Source organism: Oryzias melastigma, linkage group LG3 (genome assembly GCF_002922805.2).
Source record: "Oryzias melastigma strain HK-1 linkage group LG3, ASM292280v2, whole genome shotgun sequence".
Classification (NCBI taxonomy): Eukaryota; Metazoa; Chordata; class Actinopteri; order Beloniformes; family Adrianichthyidae; genus Oryzias; species Oryzias melastigma.
In genome coordinates this window covers 33,840,502-33,854,436 of record NC_050514.1, presented here as the reverse complement: position 1 = coordinate 33,854,436, position 13,935 = coordinate 33,840,502, and the positions used below count along the sequence as shown (strand labels likewise).

General features: G+C 39.9%; 1 long non-coding RNA gene across 6 annotated transcripts in view; it reads right to left on the bottom strand.

Annotated features, from left to right (window-relative positions):
- LOC118598621 overlaps positions 1 to 13,935 on the bottom strand; it is a 56,808-nt gene that overhangs the window by 31,895 nt on the left and 10,978 nt on the right. The window contains exon 4 of one of the 6 annotated variants that reach the window (XR_004947670.1): positions 6,119 to 6,387. The exons of the other annotated variants lie outside the window; for them this stretch is intronic. This is a non-coding gene — a long non-coding RNA (uncharacterized LOC118598621). Of the gene's footprint in view, positions 1 to 6,118; positions 6,388 to 13,935 lie in introns of those variants that run through there. 6 annotated transcript variants of the gene reach the window in all.

The window sequence follows — 13,935 nt, the reverse complement described above, 5'->3', positions numbered from 1 at the left end:
CTCCTAGAATCAGACACTCCGTAAGAAGAAGAAGAAGCGCGGCTCTTCCGGGGGTTTCTCCCGTGTTATTTAACACGAAAGTTTATCGTAATAGACTCATTTCACTATCGAAAAAAAGTAATATCGCGATAACGATAGTTATCGTTTTATCGCCCAGCCCTACTTAAAATCAAACTATTGTTTCATGATCTGGCTTTTCTTTGCCACTGCAGTCAAGATCGCTCTCGGACATGTTATCATGACAACTACCTGTCAAATAGTTTTCCTTTTTTATTAAAAAAAAGCGATCTAAACTTAAACAATAAAAATATTAGTGTTAAAATTAGAAAAAAATTAATTTTAAAGTTAAAAACTAGTTAAATATGTATTTATTTTGCTATTGGTTGTGTTATAAGTGGAATAATGCTCAACGAAACGTGCATTATCAGAAATCGATGCACGCCATGGAATCCTGAACCGGCAGAAGACGCTTACTTTTCGGAGTGTAATTAATTGGAGTTAATAAATATAAAAACGTTAATTCTTTTGGTTAACGTTGACAGCCTGTTAATACCCCTACAGTAGAGAAGAGTCATGTTTAAGCTTCAGTTAACGTGATCCTTCACTTACACATTCACATTCAGAATCAAATCCATGGTTCCAGCATCTGATCTGTTTGGTTTTATCACTTTAGATTCATTGGTTTTTGTCATATTTAGGTTTTTCCTTTAAATAAAGCTGTTCCCCTTCAGCTTTTTTGCTGGTTTTCAGTTCTTGGCTCATTCAAGACTAACATTCTGTACTGGCAAAATAACAAATGGAGGAGGAACGCTAGCGTCAGTCCCAAAATGACAGAAGTCGGTGATGAAATACACTAATTAGAGACTACAATAAAAAAAACAATCATGAGAGAGAGCAGTTTGGCTAAAGAATTTCAAAGAATTGAAAGCAGAGGATAAAAATATTACCAAAACTGCCAAAAAGCATCAACAATTAAGCTTGATCCCATGTTATTTTTTGAGGATTGTGAATCTGGATTGAACTGAATTCCAAACAAAAAATATAAATGTGATGAATCTGATTAAATTTCCTTTTTAATGATTTTTTTCATCGTTCTTATTGGCAAAAGTAAATCCTGTGTAAATGTGAATGTCAGCTTATTAAAGCAACAAAAGTGAATTAAGAGAAATAATTCTGGAGAAAACTTTTAGAATATTCAAATTAAGGATAAGTAAAACTAGAAGATTTTAATTTCTTGGTTAAAAACTTGAGCTTTTGGAGATTTTTAAAGCTTGAAAGTGTGGATGTGGACAGATGGATGGGGAGTTTCTCCATTGAAACTTCATTGCCGTCCTCATCATCCATGTCAATTCCAGCCGCCGGGGAGCAGCTGCTCAGTGGGAAGATGATGTCTTCACTCCGCAGAGAAATGGCCATCAGAGACTCCAGTTTCTCTGCTTCCTGCGCCGTCACAAACAGCATCCTCTCCTAACGAGGCTCAACACCAGCAATGATCCGCTGAAGAATCAAGGCTCGGCCCTTCCCCTGCTCCCGTTTATCCATCAGCTTTTGCTCTTTGGGGCTCGGCAGAGCCTCCCAGCTCAATTATCTCCAAACATTATGTATGTGGATGTTTATTGTGTCTGTTCAGAATGATGGACGGTTGGTGCAGTGTTTCTAATATGCAAACTACCCCTGTCAACCAAGCTGGGATTGAGAGGCTACCAATTATTTGGAATCAGACAGAGGGAGATGATTATCTAGGTGAGGGACTTGGTTCATTCGCAGCAGCTAGGAAGTGGCATATTGATTGGCCATCAGGGAGCTAATAACACAAGGTTATCTACATGTAGCATGAGACAGTCTCCCTACTTAATAGAGCACTCCTATCTAGATTCAATATGTCCTCAAAACAGTGGAGTGGAGGGTGAAGGGGGAGAGCGTTCTTCCAGAGCCCAGCAGAGGTCATAAAACCCTGAAACCAGAGGTGGGCCGTCGGGGCCTTCAAGGCTTTCTCTGCAGGCCTAATGCAGTTCACAAAAGTCTAAATGTTTCTTCTAAAAACTATGTTTCTTTATAGTCTGTTTTCATCACATTGTTATATATTTGGACTTGATTAGAGTCACATCTGATCATCTTTTGATCTTTTTTCAAAGTGTTCCCAATGGTCTTAATTATAATTATGCCATTTTTAGATAAATTGTTTTCCAGGACATAGTTTCTGCAGAGCAGCAGGAGTTCATCTGAGTGGGACCATTGGTCGCTCATTCCCCATCATCCATTTGTTTACACTTTCTCCCACTAGCTTACAGCCCCTCACACCCACAAGCCAACATTATCAGACCAACTAAAACGGTGAGGAATATTGCAGCTATCCAGATATTCATGAATCTATTGATCTTCTAGTGGATGTATCAGAATAGAGCATAGCGGGAAACGTGTGTCTTACCTGTTTTAGTTTGTAATTCTCAAGCTTTTTTAAACTGCATTTTTTCATCTGCTCATGATTCACATTGATTTGAATGAAGAGATAATCAGAATTCAATGTCAGAATCCACTGATTCACGATGATTGTTTACTCGCGTTCAGTGAATGTAGATGCAACTCTGGACGTGCGCCAGGCCCTTCTCTTGGATAGGACTGGATTAAAAAAAAAAGATTAATGGATTTGAATTGACTTAATATTTAATTGATCAAGAATCGATTGACAAAATATATAAATCGATTTAGCACACAAAGCTAAAGTCCGCTAGCTTGATGCTAACTTTTAATGGAATTTCCCATAGGACGGCTAATGCTGTCAGTAACACTCAGTCGGCCTAAGAATACATTGCTGACTAAATTAAAAATCTTTATAAACTCACAGGCATGAAATTTCCAAACTCCTTTAACAAAATATTTTTAAAAGAGACAATTTGTGGTCCAAAACCGTTTTTTTTCCCCTCTACTGTTGTCTCCTTCTTGAATAAGGTGTAATGCTATAGCGCGATCTCCACCTAGTGGCCAAACTGAAACGTCCCCCAGGAGAAGCAGCACTGTTAGTGTTAATGATATGAACATTTTTGTTAGAACTTCTCCGTTTGAGAATCCATGTAACACTGTTTAACATTAACAATCTCATTATTTTACTGATACATTTTACAATATGTGAACTGAGTCAGATGAATATAAATATATTCAAATTATATAGTAGATTATCAATGTATTTCTAAACAAATGTGTATAAATGTGTAAACTCAAACTTAAATTGAATGAAATTGAAGAATCGGAATTAATCGGAATCGAATCGATTTAGGGTCTTGTGAATCTTTTCTGGAAATTATAACCGATATCCAGCCCTACTCACTGATCCCCCAGCTGCAATCTTTGCCTGGGTCCCCCATCTTGGCGAGCTGCCTTGGTTGGTACCTAGCAGCTGACTCAGAACTGGTGCAGACCAGGTAAATCCGAGAGTTTAATCTTTGCATGATTTCTTTGTACTTCTCCCGTAGTTTTACCGTGGTTCATTAATGATGTATTTGGGAACATTTTCACGTAAAAGACCAAAACGTTTCACACTTTTTCCATGTATACTCGCATATGATCTATTTTGCAAGGTGCAAAATGTGCAAATCATACATAACGGCAGTGTGACACAGCCTCAGGTGTTGGATAGATCTCGTCTTCTTCCTGTTAAGACGACTCCTACTGGCACATTCATCACTTTACTCTTTAGATTAGCAGTAAAAATTCAAGATAGTTTACCGAATCAAAAAGTTTAGCTGACTAATGGAGTAACTTTGTAGATGATCTATTGGTATAAATGAACATAGTAAACATCTAAATGACCAGTTGTCGTCTCTGAGCAGCTTTGTGTGATTCAACCTGAAGAAAGTAGAGTAATCTCCCAGCAGGAACATTAGTCAGTCTGTTTTAAAGAGCTCCATTGTCTCAGAGGCTGAAAAACATCATGTCCACGGAATAAAAGATTGCCCAAATAGAGTTCAAGGTTGCTGCGACAGAATCCTCTGGGGAGGCGCTGTGAGCCCCAAAGATTACATTTCAGTCCCGGAGTCACAGTCAGAAGCTCTCCAGATGGAACAGGAAATTGTGTTGCTGTCAGGGAAAATGTGCATGGAGAAATGTAAATGGTCCTCTCAGTAACGGACGCCTCATCTGCAACCCGGCTGCGTCCCCTGGGCTCTGCCTGTCCACCACGTCCATCTTGTGTCATGTTGCTGGTTTTAATACTGGATCGGGATGTGGGGGTGGAGATGTGTGTGCTGGAGCGTGCACGAATCCGTGGAACTATGCGGTGACGTTCACCACGCCGAGAGGGCCGAGGAAGAAATCCAGATTTACTTTTTGTAAATTTTATTTAAAAACATTTTTATAAACAAACCCATCAAGTCCTGTAACTTATGAGAACGTTTTCCCAAAGTGTAAACATCTTTAACAACCATTAATTAAAGTGCAGCTCTCACTATTAGGTGATGAAGCACAAAAAAAGCAAAAGATTGCAGAAAATCAGCAGCTGGTTGAGACTGTGTAAAACGTTTTCTTGTGACATTCAGTGCTGAGTAAAATCTTAGTCACAGCTGGTCTTACGGGTAAATATGATCAAACGTACGGGGTGCAGGTGACCAACACAAATATCAAGGTCGTAGACCCTTCATTGACCTCATAGAGCAGGGGTGTCCAAATCCAGGCCTCGAGGGCTGGAGTCCTACATGTTTTCCAACCAACCTGCCATTGAAGTGTCTTATTGGCTGAACACACCTGATCCAGGTAATCAACAGCAGAGAAGGGAGAAGATAAGCTAGCATCCCAAGCATGCACGATGCCTCCAGACCAGAGCCCAACCAGCCAAAGACTGAGGACTATTTCAAGCACAAATTCATTATTAAATCTTTCAAATCACAGTTTCAAGATTCTTCCTTTCTGAGGTGCTGTTCATGTGATATGTGCACGCTCCCTGTGTGCAGCCTGAGTGTTAGAAATAAGGAAATGAGACAATCAGGATGTAGTTTGTGTAGACATGCTAACGTATCACGTGTACACCCGGAGAAGGGACAACAAACCCTCGCTTCCACTGAGTGGTCCGGTCAGGAGTGGTACTGTACGGTCCAGTTAATTCTGGCGAGTGTTTCCACTCAGAGAAGCCTCGATTCCACAGAGCGGTTTGTTTTCATGGCATATGCGTAGTGTAGACCATCGCTTCATTGTTTTACTTTTTGTGCATTCCGTATAACAGGAAACTAACGGCTAAGAATAATACCACCAGAAAGAGGAAAATGCAATAGCTTGCTTAGCTTGCACATTAAGTGCTTCCTAATGTCGTCATCACTTTCTCCCTATCAACGGGTGACAACAGCGGCTCCGCCCCAATCGTCCCGTTCTATTTTTTTATGAACCTACAATGGATCCCCAAGGAGTACGGGTCGCAACTGTGTGACCCTTGTGCTATCCAAGGCATGTTTACATTATAAATGGGATTAACTTTTTTTTCCCAGTGATTTTAGATTTAAAGTGATGGGTTTGTGATTTTGTCAAACAGAACATTCTTCTGCATGTTTATGACCCAGAAGGGTTGAAAACATTAAAGTCAGCCATGCACATCCACCAAAATGTTTTGACTGTGGTCTTCTTGCTGATTGACCTTAGCTCCCCTCATCATCACATTAGATCAGGGAAAGGCAGCTCCAGCCCTCGAGGGCTGCAATCCTGCATTGTACCCTGCTCTGGAATGTTCTAATTGGCTGGACACACCTGAATCAGGTAATCAGTCATGAGTAGAGCTTGGATATCTGGAAATCCTGCAGATACAGGGGCCCTCGAGGCCTGGAGTTGCCTATCCCTGCATTAGGTCCTTGAAAAAGCTCCTATTCTTTCAGTTTATGTTATAAGGGAGCAATTAAAAAATAAAAAAAACTGTAGTTGACCTGGTGGTTATTTTGATATGGTGAAAAACATTGCTTTCTGTGTGCATTCAGAGTTCCAGCTGCAGCATCATGGAGCCTCTAATGAAAGGCCATGGCGTGTGCACGCGTGGCGAACATTGAGCAGAATGAAGCGATGTAGGTCATGTAGAAAATCCGGCCTCAAGGCTCAACAGTGAATCAGGTGTTACGAACGGCACTTTAGCCAAAACACAGACAGGTAGAGACGAAGAGGGAACGATTTATCAATGCAAAGTTGATGACATCCATTTGAATCTAACTAAAAATCAATATTTCATTACCAAATTGTTAGCGGGAATGAAGAAGGATTGGGGAAGTTGGGATGGCCGCGGTGGGGAAGAGGCGTCGGGGAGTTCGATGAGGAAGACGGGATGATTCATGAGGCCATCAGGCCAAAGAGGTGGGAGGAACAAAGGGATGGGAGAAGGCCGGCTGGAAAAACTTGGAGAGGGGTTTGCTCATCAGTGACCTTGGCGACAAGGGGAAAAATATATAGGAGAAAATGAAAGTAACTGTCATGTGCCCACAGGTCAGAATCAGCTTATAAATCATACTAGAGAGGAGATGAGGCACGTGTGTGGGGGGGTGCGTGTGTGTTTCAGAAGGATAAAAAGAAGGAAAACCTCCACATGGATCCGTCTGTTCTTTAGTTGGTTAAAAAAGATTTTAAAAAAAGAAAAAAAAAACATTTTCAGAATCTTATTTGAATCGCTAAGTTTAAAGTTTAAAATAGAAACCTGTTAACAGATTCAAAACTGTTGTGTGGTATTCATTTAAAGATATGAGTTTATACCAATAAAGTATTAAACAAAGTTTTATATTCAATGCCAAAAAATAAAACTTTAAATGCTTTATGACATAATATTAAAACTAGTTTTAGGTTTTGGCATATATCTAATGTTATTTGGGTTTGTTTTGATTCAGCAACCATTTGTGCCAGTGAATGTTAATATCCACCAATGCTAGGTAGACCGCTTCACTATAATGTAAATATAGAAAAATCTATCGATTATTCTGTTCATTTATAATTTAACACAAGATAACATACTGTAAGGTAGAACTGAGTTTTGATCTTACAATGTGATGTAGAATGAGTTTCTATTACTTTTAATGCTCATAAAGTTAAACTAAATAAACACTGCTAGTGCTCTGAACAGAGTAGCAGACTTGCTAGTGTGGGTCATAATCTTTAGTATATAACAAAAAGGATGATTAAAAATGGGTTCATCAATGGAGGAGTCATTAAGTCTTTGAAAGTGAAATCAACGAAAGTTACAGTGTTATTGTAGCAACCATGAAACCACTCACAGCTCCACATTCTGCATAATGTTTGGTTTTATCGTAAGTTTTATGTTTATTTGTTGAGTTCATTAAAGTTATTTTATATTTCAATTGTAAGTTTTTGGACAGTTTTCTGATTGTGTGTTTTATGCTGCTAACAAGTAATTTAAATAAATACTACAAATAAACTTGGTCTTAGTAAAGTGAAGAAGTATATTTTTTTATGCACTAAATGTTAAACTTAAAATGTTAAAATTTAGTCTAAAGGAATATTCAGTTATTATACTTCTTTCACTTCACATACATACTGTAGGCTTTAGACTACTTGCCATATTTATACTTAAATCAAAATGTACTTCATGAAATATAGTTATAAAGCCTGGTTTCTACTAAGCGGTCCAGCAGAAGTCCGGTTTAGAATAGACCGGGCAGTTCAAAGTTGGACCATCACAGCACATGCAGACGATTGCGTAGCTTTGAGTCAGAAGCTAACAACAACAATAAAGGTCATCCAGAAGCTAATTTATTACGCTTGGCTTTAGGAACTTCATATATGCAAGGAATTTTATGTTGTTTAAGAGAAGATTGCAGACGGTGAAGGGGAATACAGCTGCTTTCTTTTTCCCTTATGTCCTTCAGGCAATCAATGGATTTCAACACTAGATAACCAGTCCGATCCATTTACCTACAGCCTACAGCAAGAGGACCTGGTGGTGGACAAGATGGCGGCTGGAAATCATTAGCCAGAGTTATAGCCACTTTTATTAAAAGTTTTTAATGTTCAGGATTTTCGTAAAAATGTGTCAGAAAGAGGGTAAATGCTTCTTTCATTTCATTAAGGATATTAAAGGGGCCCTACCATGATTTTCTTCAGCCCTTCCGAGTAAACTAGATCCATATATATGATCATATATTACATTGGGAACACTAAAAAACAAATTATGAAATACGAGTCATTTTTGTGGCTCGTTTTAATACCTGGGAGTAAAACGACTCGGTTTCTAAGCCTCCGCCTTTCGCTCCTTGTTGGTCCCGCCCATTTCACGACGTCATCCTTGAGCCTGCCTCCTCAGCGTGAACAAACTATGTAAACAAAACCACGTGACTAAAGCTCTCTTCAGTTAAGAGAAAAGATGGATGTGATCTGCAAAATATTGTCAGGATTTTTCCCTTTTTCAAACTTTGTATTTCATTGATGGATTTTGAGCGTCTGTATGAAGGTCAGGTTCAACACTTTTACTGCTGGTTTGGTACCGTGGAGGAATCCTGCATGATGGTTACTGGGGACGGTACAGGTACACACGCTAAACAACACGTCTGTAGAATCAATGTGGATCACGTTAAAAGTTGTTTGATTCATCCGACCACATTTGAATGAGTTTCCGTGACTCATCGTGGTGGTTTTATGGCATTATTAAGAGAAATCTGTTGGAACTACAATAGAGCTTTCATGGCAGCAGCCGGCGCCGCGTTGGAGACACAGAAAAGAGAGTTATATGTTTTTTCAGTGGTTCTAAAATAAACGTTCTAACAAGTAAACAGTTGGAACAATTATTTCCTTTTGGCTAACATGACAATCTAATGCTCTACATTTGTTCTCACTGATCGCCTCATTTCTAACGTGTTTACATCACGTGACTGTCGGGTACGGTGGCCGTTTTGGTTCAGTTGTTCCGCTCTCGGTTCATTTCATATTCAGACTGAGGAATCTCAGAGAGAACAGAAGTTCAGTCCGATTGGAAACGAAGTGAGACTACATTGAAAAATGGGTCCGGGAGTGGTTCCTGGTACAGGAAGGTAGTTGATTCCTGCCACAGCTCTGAGGAGTAGGTGGGTGTGGTTTTATTGTAGACTGGGGGCGGAGCTGTGAGAGCAGACTCTTCCTGGAGGGAGCTGTTGGCATCGATCTTACGTCAGCACGTTTCCACCCGCTCGTTTTCGTGGGTATGGGAGGGGCTGCTGCAGACAGCGCAGGTTTTTAGAGGATTAAGAGATGCATTAACAGATCAAAATACCATTTTGAGGTTCTTTATAGTACGGAATGAACAGTAAAATGCATTTAAAACCTAAAAAAGTAGAATTTTCATGTTAGGGCGCCTTTAAAAAAAAGTGATCAGATTTATAATCAATGGAAGTGTCCGGTGAGGACCAGGCGTATGGAGAATGGTTTGTCAAAGAACATCGTAGATTTTGATAGAGACACCTCAGGTGTTAAAGGCTTCAGACAAAAAAAAAAGTAACGGTTAGGGTTAGTGGTTAGTCTTTTATGACCAAAAACAAGTATTTTTGACAAAAATGTGCGACTAATGATTTTCAGCTGCCATCTTTTCTGTCACCAGGTTCCACTTATCAACAGGTGCCCCCAAATTGCACGGTTTAGTCCAGCTTAATTGGTTCATTTTATAATTAAAACACAGAGGAAAGACTTAAGGATATTACTTTTTGTTAAGAGTTGTTTCCTAACAAGCCAAAGTAATGGTTCAAGCTGGGATTTCTATGTAAGTTTCATTATTACTCTGTTTATTTTCTTACTTTTGGTGCTATTTTGCATTTCAGCTGCTAGCACCCTGCTAACAGTAGCAACTTTGCATCCGCTCTACCTCACTAGCCTGACGGTGGTTTCTAGTTTTTAAATAAATGTTTAGCTTAACTTTTTATTTAAAAGTTATAGTTAGATTTCTTGCACAAACAAAACCAGCTTTTGACAGTTTCTGCGCCGTCGTCTTTCTGCCGTCTTGAGCGTTTGTGGACTTCTGCCACCTCAACCAACAGTTACATCTATTTCAAAGCTTTTCTGACAAACTCCAGATGCTTTTTCTTCTTTGTGACACGTTTAATACGCGCCCTGAAATCTAGACTACCTGACGGCACGCCGACCAGATGGATGTTTATATCCTGATTTATGTATAATGATGATTATATTGAGCTTGGCATAATTGCTTCAACAAAGACCATCACACTTGACATATATCACCACGTTTGAAATGGGAGTGGGAATCAGCCAACGAATGATTAAAACTGACAGCCATTTCAGCTCTCAACTAATTGTCAATTTTTATACGACAGTTTTTATGGGCTAAAATTGTCAGTATAGTGAGTTCCAATAAAGCAGTCTAATTGGACACTGCATTAAGGTTTGTGTGAGTAAACACGCAGGTTTGGGTGTGTTTCTGTTACGGTGGCGTGAAGTTTTTTTCACTTAATCTTCGGTGACAGACTGTCCAGTTCAGGCCCTTTAAAGTCAGACAGACTGAGGCTCCGGTGGTCGCCCATAAGGCATAAATTTGTCAAATCCATCTCATCATGTGTTTGATCACATCCAACTTGTTTGTCTTTGCACCTCATCGTCGTGCTGCCTCCGTGAGGAAGAGTGTCTTTTTCTGACAGTGTTCCAGATTGCATGCACATCAGGTGACAATTAAGACATAACAATATAAATTGTCTGCTGTCACATCCACTTAACTTCACCTCCTGACGCATTTTGCTCCAATGCAGAACAGCAAAACACACGAGCGCAAAAGTGCAAAGAAAGACAAAACCTGACAGTTTGTCTTGTGCATTAAATTAACACCAATGCTTCCTTCCTCCTCCTCATTCCATTCAAACGCACCTGTAATGAGCAATTATACTGAGGAAGGCCCCATCTGTAGATTTCCGCCCTTTTTTCTTTTTTTTGTTTTGATTGTTGCTTTATTTCTATTTTTTGCCGCCTCTCTAAATCCCACTAAGACTTCCTTCACCCCATTTACCACGCCTCATTTCTAACAATCCAAATATGGCACTCGTGCTCTAAATAATTCAGCTGCTGCTAGCATTAAACAACTGTTAACATGCTAGAATAATTCGCTATGCTTGCCTGACATGTTTGTGCCGTTAATAATTAATGCATTTGTCTTAATTAACAGCCGGGTTTTAAGCTAGTTTCTTCTTTTTCAGGGGAAAGCAGTCGCATAATAAATAATAATTAGATAAAGCTTTTATTCCAACCTCAGATGAAGGCTTATGTGGATGACGAGATGTATGACAGACTTTCCAGCTTCAAGTCAGGGAAAAAGTTCATTTTTGCGCTAATTACATGAAATTGTGACCTTTATAAAACTTAGACAAAGGCGACCCAAACTGGTAAATCACCGTCAAAATCTTCAATCCGTCACAATACAGTTTAACCCATCTGAGGGAAATTCAATAAAACTTTCAGCAGCTTGTTAATTTGTTCTTTTGCGAGCGGAAAGCCCGAGATGGGGTCGCGTTAAAAATTTCATGAGTGCCGTCCTTGTTTTGGCTGAAAGGAGGGGTTAGACTTGGAAGGGCTCAGCCACTGCGAGACGAGCCAAAAATGCAGCTGTCAAAGATGGGAGAGACAGGTGACAGCCATGACGCCCCGCGTGCCACATGACTTTGGGAAGACTTTGACAGCCACCCAGGAAGAGGACTTATTTTCCCTCCTTTTTTCTCAAGCTGCCGCATGATTAAAAGCCAAATGAGTGACACTGCTCGACACCCCAAATCAGCCCAGCGCATTAATATTTCACACAGATGGCAGCTGTGTATCAAAACAACATGCAGCTATAAGGACAAGAGGAGGAGAGGCAGCAGAGCCGTAAGTGGTCTGCCTGGATGTTTGATTCAATTCACTTGTACCACTTTACGGGTTTCTGTCTGTGAATTTAATTTAATCTTTGGAGACAAAGACGGCGTGGAATGAAAGGGCAAAGAATATCTGGTTTGTGTCCTCACCTGTACACACACATTTAGCCAAAAGGAAGCTCCGAACTAAAGCACGTTTAGAAACTAAAAGGTCAGTTCACCAAGAAACCACTAGGTGGCCTTTTGCACAGGTTGGCAGGTAATATTTCCTCCAACGAAAGGAGCACCCATCCTTGAAGTCTTGTTTCAAAACCTTTATCGTCTTTCTTTGGTTCAATCTTTTGGTTGAAAACCATAGTGCTGTTGGTGGACGAACATCAACCCTTTAATGATGGAGTTTTGGCTCGTAACTTTTGAACCGTTTACACAGTAAACAAAATTCCAATATATTCTGTTGTGGAGAAAAGCAGATTACACAGATATGAAACACTTTATAGTGATGGGCTCTCTGACTCTTTCTCAGGAGCCGATTCTTTTAATTTGACTCCTGGTAAAGAATCGTCTCTCTCGACTTGGGCTGGATTAAAAAAATCCATTTGAATCGATTTAAGCTCAATAGATCAATAATCAATTCATAAAAGATATACAGTAAATCAATTTTGCACATAAAGCTAAAGTCTGCTAGCTTGATGCTAACTTTTAATGGAATTTCTCATTGGACAGCTAATGCTAACACTCAGTCGACCTAAACACACATTGCTGACTAAAGGAACATTTTTATAAACTCACAGGTATGAATTTTCCAAACTCTTTTAAGAATATCTTTTTTAAAGTAACCATTTGTGGTCTAAAACATCGTTTTTTTCCCTTCTTCTTAAATAAGGTGTAATGCTATAGCGCAATTCCCACCTAGTGGTCAAACGGAAACCTCCTCCAGGAGAACCAGGACAGTAGCTACGTTTACATGACCCCAAGTAGTTGGAATAAATGTCTGATCAGATCAAAAATGCGTCATGTAAACACGCCATTCGGATTACTCTGGCCCGATCAGACTCTTTTGGATCCAAATTTCTTTCCGATCAAGACAGGTGGGTTATACCAATGGTTGATCTGATCAAGGTTCATGTAAACAAACATTCCGATTGAGTGTCATTACAGCGCTGGATTTTAGGTCATGCATACAGGGTCTGGCAGTCTTTGGAGCACGAACAAAACCGATCAGCTGCTCTTTTCTTTGAGTGGAAAAGCCGATTCATAGTTTTCATGTCTGAGAAATTAGAATAAAATTTGAGGATCTTTTTTTATTATTGTCTCGAGGAAAACAAGAAAACTGTCATAAAATTAAGGAGACTAGAACAGCCTTTCTCTCCACATTCCCCGCCTTTGCCCAACAGTAGCAGGACGGGATTCAGCAACCTCGCTGCCTCAACATTTATACTTTGGGTTAAAAAAAATGGATGGAAGTTCAGGATTAAAATGCTTGGATTGATCCTCCAAGTACTCCGAACGCATCACATGCTCAAAGTGGAGTCCCTGATTGGTTGATGTGACGCGGTGACCTCCAAGTACGTTCAATATTTGGACTTACACCGTGCCGCTGAAATCGTGCTCCAGCCACACTGATGCGCCCCGCAGGACCTCAGATCCCGTCTGTACCACTGACTTAGATTGAAACTCGACGCTCAAATCACTTCAGGTGTGAATGAACAAGCAGAGAGCACGCAAAAAAAAGTGCCAGCTACCATCATTTGAGGGTTGACTCTTTTGACTCCCTACCACGTGGCAATTCTAAGAATCGATGCATTCCAGCATGACCCTTTACTAAGGCCCAATCTAAATTCTTCCCCTCTCCCTACCCTACATTTAGCCGTCCAAACGCGTTAACATGTTTTTTACGTGGTTTACTTTTACTTTTTCCATCGTTCATTCATGGTTCATTCAAAATTTCACATAAAAGACCACAACTTTTCTCACTTTTTCCACAAATATTAACATGACCAATTTTCCTCCGTGCGATACAAGCAACAGAAACACAAGACTTAACAGTGACACGGCCTTAAAGGGAGCATTGAATGGAAGGTTTCAGCCGCATAGATCAGACCAAACAAGATCACTTGTTGGTTCGGATACAACTTCAATTCTTTGGAAT